The 13799-nt window shown below is 42.3% G+C and overlaps 1 protein-coding gene across 1 annotated transcript in view; it reads right to left on the bottom strand.

Moving 5' to 3' along the window:
* The window catches only part of LOC103108868 (adhesion G-protein coupled receptor F2), a 56582-nt gene extending 43241 nt beyond the window's left edge, over positions 1–13341 (bottom strand). Inside the window, exon 1 of the mRNA XM_060184137.1 lies at positions 13320–13341. The gene's annotated coding sequence lies outside the window, so the exon portion shown is untranslated. The remainder of the gene's footprint in view (positions 1–13319) is intronic.
* Positions 13342–13799: the final 458 nt, after the last annotated feature.

Raw genomic sequence — 13799 nt, 5'->3', positions numbered from 1 at the left:
ATCAGAAGAGAAAACACAAGTAAAACCTGAACTGGAGCTGGTGTACTGCACCAAAGTAAGACTCTGGGGTGGGTGGCGGGGAGAGTCCAGGTGCTGGAAAAACAATGCTGAGGTAAAATGGAAAGTCAAATGAAGACACGTCTTGGAACTTGGACCATAGAATTGAGTTTCCCAAAGAGGGTGCCGGGGGTGTGTTGGAGAATCCAATAGACTTGGGAGGATGCTGAGTGGCATGTTGAGTTTGGTGGTGAGTGTGGTTTAGTTACACATTTTATTTGATTTGTATATTTTGAGTAATACAGTTGGATGTGTGAAATCATAGTTCTAAAACATTCACAATCTTGTAAACCAATGCCATTTAAAGAACAGTACAAATATTACAAATAATAAAAGACAGGGGGCCAGGTGGTAGTGCAGAGAGTTAAGCATACATGGCGCAAAGTACAAGGACCAGCATAAGGATTCAGGCTCTAGCCCCCGGCTCTCCATCTGCAGGGGGAGTCGCTTCACAAGCGGTGAAGCAGATCTGCAGATGTCTGTCTTTCTGTCCCCCTCTCTGTCTTCCCCTCTTCTCTCCATTTATCTCTGTCCTATCCAACAACAACAGTAACAACAAGGGTAACAACAAGGGCAACAAAATGGGAAAAATGGCCTCCAGGAGTAGTGGATTCATAGTGCGGGCATCGACCCCCAGCAATAATCCTGGAGACAATAAATCAATAAATGACACAGACCAGAATTAGTAAATGAAAGAATCACTAGTCAGATGAAGAACGATAGGGTCACACCCAGCACAAAAGAGCTTCTGTACTGATGGCAGGGTTTAGGGTTCAACAGCTTAGCAAATGTGTTGGTTTGACAACCTGGAAGGCTTCGAATTCCATTCTCTTGCGGTTTTGTGGAGGTTTCATCACTTCACAAGACTAATAAAATCATTAAATGTTTGATGACTGATCAAATGTTCACATCCTTGCCCCTTCTAGGAAGTGAAGGATATGTTTGAATCACTTTCCAAACTTGGCATCATAAATTTGACTGACCCTCCTGGCAGCCAGCTCCCAGCATTAGGGTGATATCCAAAAGCCCTCCCTCCCCTTAACACAACAGACAGAGGCCTTTTTGCCCTCTGAGCATAGCACATCCTAGGGTGTAGTAGGCTCTTGGCCAGAAAAAGGGATAAGGATCAGGTAAGGATCTCATTGTAAATCACAAGTATGAACTTATGGTCACTGAAACCTTTACTCACATATGCATTTTAGGTACCCAGAGTCGTTTCTGGAAAGTAAAAAAAAATTGGTTGAACCACTGAAAGGAATATCATAGTTGATCCCTTGCTAATATAGGCTCAAAGCTGGACAATGAATCACTGCTTCCAAGGTTATCTCAATCACATTCGTTGAATATTTCACCCTAATTCCCTGAAGAAAAAAAATGTGATTTAAGGCAGGTAGGTCACATAGCTCACCTGAATAGTGTACATGCTTTATCATTCGGGCCACAAACATTCAAACTCTGCCCCCACAACACTGAAGGAAGCTTTCTCTCCTGTCTCTATCTCTGTCTCTCTGTCTTCCTCTCCCTCTCTCTCTCTCTCTCTCTCTCTCTCTCCTCTCCATCTTCAAAGGTTGCTGTGAAGCTTTGAAACACTGGTGACAACAACAAGAATACACGTTTCTACCTGAGCCAAAATGAGCACTTTATGCTTCACACAGCAGTGAGCTCTGGACTTTGCATGTGGCCTATTTTGGTGCTGCGTCCTGGAGTCCAGATGTTTCTAACCTTTTCTTTACTATCTGTTTCTTCTTCCTGATCATGGAAGAACGAGGGCCAACAATTCTGGAATGCTGTTTTTTCCAAGTTTCAAAAACAATGTGCCCTTTATTGTAGTTATTCCAAAACTTTTTCTCAATTCTTTCAAATAGAATAAACAAATCTTTCTTTATAGTTGGAAATTAAACAATAATAATTAGAATCACCTCCCCCCCACCCCGAATTCTCACCACCTTGGGGAGGTCACAGCCCATTGTGACTTCTGAAGCAACCTCAGGGTTGTAGGAAATTGGATGAGAACTGCTGCCCAGAAACACACCCACCAGATATTAAAGCCAGTCGAAAAGTTCAAACAGGAAGAGGAAGGCCAGGAGGTAGCTCACCCAGCAGAAGGCACATGTTTTTATATGCAAGGACCCACGTTCATGCACCTAGCCACCACATGGGAGCACAGTGCGAAGGGGACACTTCACAGTCTTGTGGTATCTCTCCTCTCTCTGTCCCTCTTTCCCTCTCTGCCTGTTACCCTTTATCGAAAGAAGGAAAGAAAGAAAGAAGGAAAGAAGGAAGGAAGGAAGGAAGGAAAGAAGAAAGAGAGAAAGAAAGAAAGAAAGAAAGAAAGAAGGAAAGAAGGAAGGAAGGACGGATGGATGGAAGGAAGGAAGGGAAGGAGGAAGAAAAGGAGAAAGGAAAGAAAGGATAGGAGAGGAGAGAAGGTCAGGGGAGGGGAGGGGAGGGGAAGGGAGAGGAGAGATTAAGAAAAAGTTGACTGTCAGCTGTGATATTGTACAGGCATTAAGCCCCAGAGAATCCCTGTTGAAAAATAAAAATAAATAAATAAATAAACTACTGGAAGTATTTCAAAGATAGATGATTCTACAGAAGTATTCTTATTTTTGTTATCCATTGAATTTGGGAATATTCCTATCTCCATGCCACACTACGTGGTCGACTGGAAAAGAGACACAAACTGACTAATGACAGAGAACCCAGGGCGAAAGAAGATGCACAGGCTCCATGCCAGGGCGTGTTCTGTGCATGACCTCATCAGAAACAAACATCTACTTAATGTAAATACACACACACACACACACACACACACACACACACGAGATAGAGACTAAGGACATTATAGAATGATCTTAGAACAACAGAAAAAATGAAGCTGTACAACTTGAACTTTTAAATCGTGGTCAGGATAAAAGAAAGTCCCCAGCTAACATAACCATAGGCAAACCAAACCGCAGACAGAACTTGTATCATCTACCTGGGAGGACTTCAACGACCAGCTTCGTCAGCTGAGAGTCTGTGGCTACTCCTTGCATAATGTTTCGTAGTGAATTGCTGAGGCGTATAGTGAGATCCACACAACACTATTAAAGTTCCCAGAACACGCTTCTGGATGATCTCAGGGCTAGAAGATTGCACAGCTTCTTGTCATTTAATCATCCCTGATTTCACCTCTGGTCAGTTCTTCCTGACTGAATACAGACAAGCTACGGAAGAGGTAAATAAAACAAATGCTTTTTCTGACAATCTACTCTTCTCTATAACTTGTCCCAAAGAGGCACCCAAGGTCAAGTTCAGTCATTTTACAAATTTGATACATTAAGCTTAGACTTAAGAAATATGTACTCGGGGCCAGGTGGTGGCGCACCTGGTTGAGTGCACATGTTACAAGGCACAGGGACCTGGGTTTGAGCCCCCCACTCCCTACCTGCAGGGTGGAAGCTTTGCAAGTGGTGAAGCAGGGTTGCAGGTGTCTCTCTTCCTTTCTATCTCCCCCTCCCTCTTGATTTCTGATAGTCTCTACCAATAAATAAATATAACGAAGAAAATGTTTTGAAGAACTCATAAAAATGAGTAAAACATACACAGCATCACCATAATTTATGTACTTTGACATTATTTTACATGTACCTGTGTCTTACAAAGTAACGCCACTGGTTGCCTCTGTTCTCCTACTTTCTTTTTATATACATATATATATATATATGTATATATATATGTTTACTTATTTTGCCTTTTGTTGCTTTTGTAGTTATTGTTGTTATTATTGATGTTGTCACTGTTGGATAGGACAGAGAGAAGTGGAGAGGGGAGGGGAAAACAGAGAGGGGGAGAGAAAGACAGACACCTGCAGATCTGCTCACCACTTGTGAAGTGACACCCCTGCAGGTGGGGAGCCAGGAGCTTCAATCAGGATCTGGGATCCTTAGGCCAGTCCTTGTACTTCACGCCACGTGCCCTTAACCTGCTGGGCTATGGCCCGACCCCCAGTCCTCCCACTTTCTGCACCCCATAATGACCCTGGGTCCATACTCCCAGAGGGATAAAGAATAGGAAACCTATCACGGGAGGGGATGGGATATGGAGATCCGGTGGTGGGAACTGTGTGGAGTTGTACCCCTCTTATGCTATGGTTTTTGTCAATGTTTCTTTTTCATAAATATTTTTTTTAAAAAAATGAGGAAAACACAAAAAATCTAGGTATGAACTGTATCTTGTCAGAAAATGAAGTGCTATATATGGAGAGAAGAAAGTCCAGAATTCATTTGTTTTATATCAGAGCAATTTAAGAATGAGTAATACAAAACAAAAGGTCTAAACTATTGCTAATATGTTCATCATAGATAATTTGGGGAAGAAAAACAAAAAATCGGAGCTTATTAAAATTAGCAGAAAAATTCCAACCTAAAAAGTAATCACACCTGCACAATTAAGAGAAGATACATAAATGCCATGTTTTTATTATAAACAAGCCACAAGAAGTGATAAAATAGCATTAAGACAAAATCTCGGTTGGTGTATTGCACCAACATAAAAGACTCTGGAGTGGGTGGTGGGGGAGAGTTCAGGTCCTGGAACAGGATGGCGGAGGACCTAGTTGGGGTTGTATTATTGTGTGGAAAGCTGAGGAATGTTTCCATGTATAAATGATTGTATTTACTGTCGACTGTAAAACACTAGTCCCCCAATAAAGAAAAAAAAATAAAATAAAAAGACAAAACCTCAAAGATCAAAATACTATCATGAAATTCATAAATTAACACTTCATTCAAGAAAAAAGGCAACAATAAAAAGTCAAGTCGATATCAAAGGAAGGTCTGAGATAATTAAAGTGCTGATAAGAAAACAAAAGAGAGGGGGTGGAGGGTAGATAGCATAATGGTTATACAAATAGACTCTCATGCCTGAGGCTCCAAAGTCTCAGGTTCAATCCCCTGCACCACCATAAGCCAGAGCTTAATAGTGCTTTGGTTAAAAAAAAAAAAAAAAAAAAGAAAGAAAGAAAAGAAAAAAGAAATGCTAGCTCTTAGAGTAGGTGATAGAAGTGAAAGGCACACCAGAATCTCTGAAGTGAAAGGCGCACCAGAATCTCTGAAGCAAGCGTGACGTGTAGTGCTGAGGTGAGGCTCACAGGGTAGGGTCTGTGTTATGTGTTATGATCAGAGTGCTTGTGTTCACTCCTATACCACAAATGACAAGAAAAAACTCATCTCTCTCTCTCTCTCTCTCTCTCTCTCCCTGTCTCTCAATGGTTTACAGTCAACAGTAAAATACAGTAGTGCATGTGTAACATTTCTAGTTTTCCACATAAAAACTCAACCCTCTCTAGGTCCTCCTCTGCCATCATGTCCTATCAGTATTTCTTTCTCTCCCCTTCTCTCTCTGTTCTTTTTTTCTGTCTTCCTTTCCCATAAAACAAATTTTTAGAAACATTAAAAGAACAATTGTAGTCCTTGAAAAAAAAATCACATAAAGTCTAGCCAAAACCAAAAATTGTATTCAAATAGAATTTCTCCCCAATGGATCCTTCTTTAAAACATTAGAAACACCTTCTAGAAAACAGTGATTTATTTTGTGGTGTTCCAGAAAGCAATGACATAAAATAAAAATTTCAAACGTGGCTTTAGTTTCACTTAGCTTCTTTTTTTACATTTAATTTTAACTACATTAGTTTATTCGACACTTGAACTAAAGTAGTTAAAATCAAATCTAGAAACATCTACATAAAAGTGGAAGGTACAGCATAATCACTTCAAGTCTGTTTCCTTTCTCTATAGTCTACCATGTTCTTATGTATGCATATGGGCATAGATATGCAGAAAAAAGAATCAATAGTTATTTCTAGGTGGCAGAATTTGAGGGGGGTTGTTTTTAAATGTTTACACTTTGAATTGTATGTTTTGTTTTCATTTTATAAACAATAGAAATTATTTCTACCAAAACCAAAGAGTGACTTAAAAGAAGAAATGGGGGTGGCTGGGCAGTGGTGCAACCAGTTAAGCGCACAAGGACCAGTGCAAGGATCTGGGTTCAAGTCCCCCAGCTCCCTACCTGCAGGGGGCACACTTCACAAGCATTGAAGCAGGTCTGCAAGTGTCTCCCTTCCTCTCTCAATCTCTGTCCCCTCCCCCTCAGCTCAATTTCTTTCTGTCCTGTCAAAAAAAAAAAAAAAAAAAGAAAAAAAGATGGCTACCAGGAGCAGTGGATTCGTAATGCAGACACCAAGCCCCAGAGTTAACCCTGGAGACAAAAACAAGCAATAACCACACACACACACACACACACACACACACACACACACACACACACTTAAAATAGACTACCCAGCTTCTTCCAACATGAAGACCCAAATCTCCTCTGCTATATTCTGACCTTTAGGTTCCTGATTACTAAACAATTTGTTCTGCTTCATATCTTAATTATTGTTCAGCCACCAAGTTGCAGATGCTGCCATGAAGCCATCCTGACTTCCCTGGGCAGACGACCTCACCAATATGTCCCAGAACCCCACCTTCCCAGAGCCCTGCCCCACTAGGGAAAGATAGAAACAGGCTGGGGGTGTGGATCCACTTGCCAACATCCATGTCCAGTGGAGAAGCAATTTCAGAGGCCAGACCTCCCACCTTCTGCACCCCATAAAGATTTGTGGTCCGGTGGTCCAGGAGGTGGCGCAGTGACTAAGGAACTAGACTCTCAAGCATGAGGTCCTGAGTTCAATCCCCGGCAGCACATGTATCAGAGTGATGTCTGATTCTTTCTCTCTCTTCTCCTATCTTTTTCATTAATAAATAAATAAAATCTTAAAAAAAAAAAAAAAAGATCTTTGGTCTGTACTCCCAGAGAGATAAATAATAGGGAAGCTTCCAATGGAGGAGATGGGACATGGAACTCTGGTGGTGGGAATTGTGTGGAATTGTTCCCCTCTTATCCCACAATCTTGATCATTGTTAAATCACTAATAATAAAATAAATAAGTAAATATTTTTTTTAAAAAAAAAAGAAGTAACAGCAGATGATTCTGGAAATGTGGTTGAATCATTGCTTTAATGTTAATAGTATAAATCTTTCTAACTTCTAAGTTTTATTTTCAAAGACAAAACCCAGACTGAACCACTAAAAAGATGCCATAATTTTAGTAACTACAAAATAAAAGGATAAAGAGTTTCCCCTCTCAGCTTTCTACATACATTTTATGTAAGGGGGCAGGGAAGGATTTGGTTCCAAATAATCTTACTTGAAATTGGGGACTTACTCAATAAATAGGGAGGGACAGCACCAAGTGACACTAGAACTGGATGGACCTGGTGCATTGCATCAAAGCAAAGAAAGGCGGGCGAGGGAGAGGTAGAAGAGGACTCCGGGGTCCTGGGGCACAGTGAAACCGTACCCCTGTATCAGTCAATAACTGTACCGTAAAGCACTGACCCCCTTCAACAAAAAGAGGGGAAACAAGGCTTTTCAACACTGTAGTGGAAAGAATAGGCAGCACAATGACATTTGAATGATCTTAGGAAACTTGGCACACGACTGAACTTCTCTGTTCCTCCTCCATTCACTCAGAAAGCATCACGTCCAGGCCCGTTTTATGGAATTACCTTTCAGGTTTCCTTCAGAAATATTTATGAAAATAAAAAGACATGATGTGGCCCTAGGTGTCATATGCTTTACATTGGTTTGTTCTAGCCCTCCCCCCGCCAAGAGAATTGGATCAGGCCTGCTAATTTCGCGGGCCCGCTTGGCCCCGCCCCAAAGGAACCCCGGGAGAGGGTTCCTGAGTTCGAGAGTGCTAGAGTTCCTGGGTTCCTGAGTTCGAGAGTGCCAGAGTTCCGGAGTTCCTGAGTTCGAGAGTTTCAGGGTTTCAGAGTAAGAGAGAGTGCCAGAGAGAGAGTTCCTGAGTTCCTGAGTTTTCAGAGTGCCAGAGTTCCTGAGTACGAGAGTTCGAGAGTTTCAGGGTTTCAGAGTAAGAGAGAGTTCCAGTGTGCCAGAGTTTCAGAGGGCTCTCAAGTACGAGAGTTCCAGAGTGCCAGAGTTGGAGAGTGGCAGAGTTCCAGAGTAAGAGAGAGAGTGCTTGTGCCGCCGCCGCAAAGAGACAGCAGAGTTCTGTTTGGTGATTAGTTTGATTAGTTTATGAATCACTGTTCCTGAATAAAGAAATACAGCTTCCCTGCCCAGCCGTTGTCTCCGCGTCTCTGTTACCCGCCCGTGAAGCAAGCCAGCCCGACCAGAGCCTCCCGAAATTTTAACAACACCTAGGTGAATCTGTAGTAAAGGAAAACCAGACAGCATAAAGTGAGCAAATGAATACCATATGTATCCTCTGCGGACTGGACAAAATGGACTTTAGAAACCTATGGCAATGCTGGGGAGAGAGACAACATAACGGTTATGCCACAGAGTTGCGTGCCTGAAGCTCTAGGTTCCTAGGTTCAATCCTCAGCACCACCATACATCAGAACTGAGCAGAGCTCTGGTTCTTTCTGTGTGTCTTTCTCTCTGTATCTTTCTCTTTCTCTCTCTCAAATAAAAATCAATAAATAAACTTTTTTTAAAAAAAATAATAATCTTATGGCAAAGGAGAAAATTTTCCTAGGGATTTTTTTTCCTTAGGGGAAAGCATTGCAAACAAGGATCTTTAGTGTTCAGCTCTAACAAGCATCCTGGAAGAACAGTATTCCAGGCAAAGAAATAGTATATCCAAAGTATAGCATAGGATATGGAACAGCCAAGTGTGCTCAGGGCTGACCAAAACGATCACAGCATTAGAGCATCAAATTTGTGTCAGTATACAGTAGATAGAGCTCTTCACTTAAAGACACACTGGTGGGTGTCAGAGAGAAGCAAATTCTCTAGCTTAGTAAAGCACTAGGATTCTTCCGTTGGCAAGGAGAAACCAGCAGATCCTTTCATAAAACGGTCCTGAACAATTTCATTTTAGAAGGATTATTCTGCCAACCTGTGTTGTCAGGAGGTCAGAGACCAGAGCCAGGCAGACCATTCTACAATCCAGTCCAGCAATGCTAAGTCCGAGGACCACCCCCATATTGTGAACCCCGGGGGTCTTCATCCAGAGGGATGAATTTGAAAGACCTGATGACCAGATGAGCAAGAAGAATGAATCATGAAGGGTTCTGGGTGATAGCCATCAGGTTAAGTGCACACAGTATGAAGCAAGGACTGCTCAAGGATCCTGGTTCGAGGCCCCAGCTCCCCACCTATGGGCGGGGCTGGGCAGCGCTTCACAAACAGTAAAGCAGGTCTGCAGGTGTCTCTCTGTCTCTCCCCCTCTCTGTCTCCCCTGCCCCTCTCAATTCCTCTGTCCTATCCAAAATAAATAAATAAATAAAATTTTAAAAATGACCACAGGAGCAGTGGATTCATAGTGCAGGCACCGAGCCCCGGTGATAACCCTGGAGGAAAAACAACAAAAAAAAAAGAGTGATGAAGGAAATGCTTGTATTGAGAACTAGATTTAGAAGAGCATGTAAACTTTAGGAAAGGAAATATGTGGAAAAAGAGAAAAAAAGGGGATTTTGATGTTTTACAATAAACATCAGAGTAAATTTTGATTCCTTTAGTCAGGAGAATAAACACAGAAGAATCAAATCTGAAAATGAACCTAAATTAATGAGATAGTCGAAGTGACACTTGAGTAGTATTTAACTAGGAGGAAAAAAATGTTCGCTTGTTTGTTTTTATTGCCACCAGGGTTATTGCTGGGGCTTGGGGCCAGAATGAGGACTCCTCCACTTCCCACGGACACTTTCCTCCCCTCCCCCCTCTAATTTTTATTAGATAGGATAGATCGAAATTGAGAGAGATCAGGGAGGAAGAGAGAAAGATAGACACCTGCAGACCTGCTTCATCACTCCCGAAGCAGACCCCCTGCAGGTGGGGAGCAGAGACTTGAACCCAGGTTCTTTGGCTTGATGATATGTGCACTTAGCAGGGTGGCCACACTCACCCTTCCCCCCCAAAATGGCTTGAAAATGTGTTTCCATTGTAGGTATTTTTCACTCAAAGCACTTTACAATATTGTTCAGCTATCAAAAGGCTTCACTATTTTCCTATAATAGTCACGCTTTGAATCATGTCAGGGCATAATATTTCATAGTCCTACAGAACTCTTTGGGGGGTAGATAGCATATGGTTATGCAGAGATTTTCATGCCTGAGGCTCCAAAGTCCCAAGTTCAACCCCCTGCACCACCATAAGCCAAGGCTGAACAGTGCTCTGGTAAAAAAAAAAAAAAAAAAAAAAAAGAAAAGAAAAGAAAAGAAAGAAAGAAAGAAAGGAAAGAAGGAAGGAAGGAAGGAAGGAAGAAAGAAAGAGAGAGAGAGAGAGAGAAAGAAAAATGGAATTCTTTTAAGGAAATTGAAATCTCTACTGAAGACCAGAATAAAAAGACCATGGTAAGTATGGGCAGAAGTACACATCTGCAGTCACATTAGTAGGTGGACAGAGATGTAACTGTTTTGGGCACTGGAAAAAAATTTAATTAGCGCTAGAGGCCGTACCTGAGCCAGTGGTGGAAATTCTGCCTTTGCAAGGTGAATTCCTTGACTTTCAGCTTAAACAGAGTCTTTTCTGATCAGGTCACAATTTGCTCCTCCTCCCCTTCTTCCTTTCTCTCCATACGAGCATGAGTGAGAAGTGTGCGAGCAAAAACCTCCCGTCATCATCCCAGCTACTGAACAGATGCTCAGTCATTGCTGGTCTCTGTGTCTCAGTGCTCAGCCCTGTTATTTATGTATGTCTATATTTAATGAGAGATACAGAGTGGAAGATACAGGGAAGAGGAGAGAGACGGAGTGGTTACAGAGCACTGCCCAGCTTTGGCTTATGCTGGATTGAACCTGGTCCTCAGAGTCCCAGAAATGAAAGACTTTTCTTTTTTTTTTTTTTTTTTTTCATTTTATTGGATAGGAAGAGAGAAATTGAGAGAGGAGGGGGAGATAAAGAGAAAGAAAGAAAGGCACCTGCAGACCTCCTTCACCATTTCCAAAGCCCTCATCACCCTCCACAGGTGGGGAGCAGGGACTCCAGCCTGTATCCTTGCGCTGGTCCTTGTGCTTTGCACTATGTGCGCTTAAGTGAGTGCACCGCCGCCCGGTCCCCATGAAGGACTTTTTCATAACCATTCTGCTGTCTCCCCAGCCCTACTCATCCCCATTTTGCTCACACCAAGTGTTTATGTCCTCTCTCTCTCTTCTTTGGTAGCTGGGTTCTTAAAACATCACACTGATTTTTTATTTTCTCAGTAGTCAGATCCTGTCCAGGTCACGTGAAGTCACAGCAGCTCCTCAGAAGTTTGGGAAATGACGCCTCCATCTTCATTCATTCTTCTTCCTTTCTCTTCCTTCAGAAATCATAGTCAGGCGGTTCAGTTCTTTTTGTTGGCACCAGCTGGATCTATGTCACCATTTCTCTATCTGCATCCTGTCTTCCTTTACTACTTTCTCCCGAGAGCACAGAGACCCCTGGTTGTGAGCACCAGGTTCCAATAGAGCGATGGGACCTTCTGGGATGGACTCAAGGTGCACAGTAACACCACATAGTGTTTGTTGTGGTTGTCTTGGCCTAAATTTTCACACAGGTGATAATGCCACTCTCTTCCAGCTATGATAATTTAAGATTGCTTAAGAGTCTGACAATTCCTGCCAAACCCTAGGTAGTCTCTCTAAAGATAAACCAAACAGGAATTCATGCAATACAATTGTGTGTGTGTGTGTGTGTGTGTGTGTGTGTGTGTGTGTGAGAGAGAGAGAGAGAGAGAGAGAGAGAGGGGGTGGGGGGAGAGGGAGAGAGAGAAAGAGAGAGAGAGAGGGAAAGGGAGAGGGAGAGGAAGAGGGAGAGAGAGGTGGGAGGCTATGACTCACAATCTACTAACTGATTTTGGAGCATTTACTTATGGAAATTAGAAAACTTAAAGGAGGGGCCAGGTGGTGGCACACCTGGTTAAGCACTCACACTACAGTGTGCAAGGACCCAGGTTCAAGTCCCAGGTCCCCACCTGTAGGGGGAAAATTTCAAAAGTAGTGAAGCAGGGCTGCACGTGTCTCCTTGTCTCTCTCCCTCTCTATCTCCTCCTCCCCTCTCAATGCCTCCATGTCTCTATCCATAATAAATAAATAAATAAAAGATTTTTTAAAGGAAAAACTATTTTTCTTTAAAAAAAGAAGATAACTTAAAGGCTAGGCTATCAACACCAGAGCACTGAAGCCACTATGTTACTAGCACTTACTAGAAAGTGAACTGTCTCACTGCCACAGCTAGAGATGGCCTTCACGATCACTATTCGTGAATACATTTCACCTAACCAAGAGTAACTAGTAGCAACCACTTTCAGACAAAGTGGTTCTTGTTTTTGCTGTCAGCTGTACTTCACATTATCAAAATTTTCCAACACACCACAACAAAAAAATAGCTATCTTTCCATTCTTTGAAAATAGACATAATTCTGGGGGGGGGGGGGAGCTACAGTGAGACATCAGTTACTCTGGTTTGTCAACCATCAGATGTTGGCAAGGTTAGCAGTTGAGGACCAGACTTGGCATTTAGGTGAAGAAGTGTATCAAGGATAGTAGTAGTGATGATGATGATGATGATGATGGTGATGGTGGTGGTGGTGGTGGTGGTGATGGATTTGCCTCTCTCCTCATAGATCTGCCCCTTCTTCTTGCCCCCTCCGGGTTGACTGCCTACAGCTCTGTCGGCCTCAGGTCTGCAAAGCCTGTGTTCTGCCACTCTGACCTTCTGACCTTCACTGAGTCTTTCTTTGTTTACAAATTTCCATTCACTTTGCAAAGTATAATAGGCTGCAACTCGATAGTATGCAAATATTTCAGAAAAGGATTTTGTTCTACGTGATCTCAAGATGCAATTCCTGAGGACAGAAAATAGGGACTTTACGGCATTTTTTTTAAGTTAATCATTTGCCCGGAAATGTACTTAAAATCATTTCCCTGAGTTTCATGTAAGTTGATTTTTCCAAATTAGAAGACTGCATAGGAACCTTGAAAAAAAAATAAATTCAATAATTCAAAAGCAATGTAAGACAAATGTAAGCCTCTTTTATCTGCAAGTTTACTGGGAAGGAGGCAGATTTGTCAAATTCAGAGGACTGATGTATTTAAACAACAGTAAATGATGTTTTTAGGCTTCTTTCTTTAATTTTTTATTATCATTATTTATCTATTGAATAGAGACAGCCAGAAATCAAAAGGGGGGAGAGAGAGAGAGAGGGAGAGAGACTTCCTCACCACTTGCAAAGCTTTCCCCCTTCAGATGGGGGCCTGGGGCTTGAACCCAGGCCCTCACACTGTAACATGTGTGTTCAGCCAGGGGCACCACCAATTGGCACTCCTGTTTCTTTATAGAAAGAGAAAGAGAGCTCAGCACCAAAGCTCCCTTCAGTGTGGTGGGGGCCAGGCTCAGAGCTGCATGATGTACATAGCAAAGCCATCTCACAATCCAAGTGAGCTATTTCTCTGGTGGCCCAACAATAATGCACTTCAAAAATTCATACTCCACTGCAAATAATTGCTCAGGAGAAAAATAGAGTTGAGGATCCATTATGCCTCTGTTTTAAGAAAGATGGATAAAAGCAGTGTGATGGAAGCACCTGGGTTGTCTGCTTCTCCAGCGTAAAGAACAACGTAATGCAGACAAGATCAAAAATGAGAGAAATCTTCCCCAAATGATACACTCCTCTTGAGCAAAAAACTCCTCTGAGCAAATAT

This window comes from Erinaceus europaeus, unplaced genomic scaffold (genome assembly GCF_950295315.1).
Source record: "Erinaceus europaeus unplaced genomic scaffold, mEriEur2.1 scaffold_813, whole genome shotgun sequence".
In the NCBI taxonomy this organism is placed as follows: Eukaryota; Metazoa; Chordata; class Mammalia; order Eulipotyphla; family Erinaceidae; genus Erinaceus; species Erinaceus europaeus.
Note: the sequence above shows the minus strand (reverse complement) of the source record. Positions and strands in the feature narration are given on the sequence as shown.